The sequence below is a fragment of the Perkinsus marinus genome (assembly GCF_000006405.1).
Source record: "Perkinsus marinus ATCC 50983 genomic scaffold scf_1104296960364, whole genome shotgun sequence".
NCBI classification, from domain to species: Eukaryota; Perkinsozoa; order Perkinsida; family Perkinsidae; genus Perkinsus; species Perkinsus marinus.
In genome coordinates, this window is record NW_003206183.1 from 1 (window position 1) to 1,160 (window position 1,160).

Sequence of the window (1,160 nt, forward strand, 5' to 3'; positions counted from 1 at the left end):
CCAACTACTATCATATCGGTTAGTAGCCGCTGCATGAAGGCAAGAGGGGGAGCCCGATCGACCTTGCCAGGTAAGGCTTGCCTCTACTATCCAATGAATAGTATCCATACATTATCGTCTTCGTTCCCGTCATGGAGATTGTCAACGGGAGCGTGAGGTCAAGATGGAGCGTTTCCATCGATCTCGTGGCGCAATGGAAGCGCGTCGGTTTCCGGAGCCGAAGGTTGCGGGTTCAAGTCCCGCCGGGATTAAGTTTGGCCTTTACCTTTATCACGTACAAGTCCCCCTTTGTATTCTCTTTTATCGTTCTGGTCTAACAGTAGAACTCCGTGCTGCTATTCGATCTTGTGCGTATGCCGCCATGGACCGAACTCATTGCCATTGAAGTCTCAAGAAAAGACTAACTTGAATAGCTTAGCTATCGGATCTACATATCTATCTAATAATAATAGGGATGGCCATAGCTCGGCCCGAGCAAAAGCACGCGTGCCCATCAGGGTCGCATGCAAGTACAATTAGGTGGCCGGCACAACGGGCCTCAGAACACTGCCCACGAGCGATCATCGTAAATGATGCTGATCCTTGATTAGCACTGACATTCGGAAAGACTTTGATTCGACGTTGATTCGTTGAGGGAGGGTCAACTCTTCCTAAGTTGAACTTAAGATGTAATTGAGTAACTCAATTCGCGTTATACCTTGGCGCAATAGAAGCGTGTCGGTTTCCGGAGCCGAAGGTTGCGGGTTCAAGTCCCGCCGGGATTATACATGTCTCTTTCTTTCATCACATCACTCCCTGTTTCTATTCCACGCCCTTCTCCCTATTAAACGTGGCCTTTTCAGAGTCCCCGGGTGTCATCCGGCGGATGATATCGTAGTCCAACTACGATACACAACACATTATCGTTATCAAACTGGTGCCAGGTTTCGTAGAGTTCTATACAGTTCAATTTTGCTCGCTCATTGGTCCACTCCCTCCACTCAATCCTACAAATTATTTAACACTGTGGACGGCCTGTTATCTGATATCATTCAGTCATTTAGTTAGATGGGAGTAGTGGGTAGTGGAGTGAAAGCATCGCACGTTGCGACAGAAACCGTGTGGGACCCGAAAGTCCCAACCGCGAAATTCGGCGGATAATCATTCCCAAAATTGCAACA

General features: G+C 48.1%; 1 non-coding gene across 1 annotated transcript; it reads left to right on the forward strand.

Moving 5' to 3' along the window:
• Positions 1 to 179: 179 nt before the first annotated feature.
• On the forward strand, positions 180 to 251 carry Pmar_PMAR012201. Its single transcript has one exon. It is a non-coding gene; the product is annotated as a tRNA-Arg (tRNA).
• The last annotated feature ends 909 nt before the right edge of the window (positions 252 to 1,160 follow it).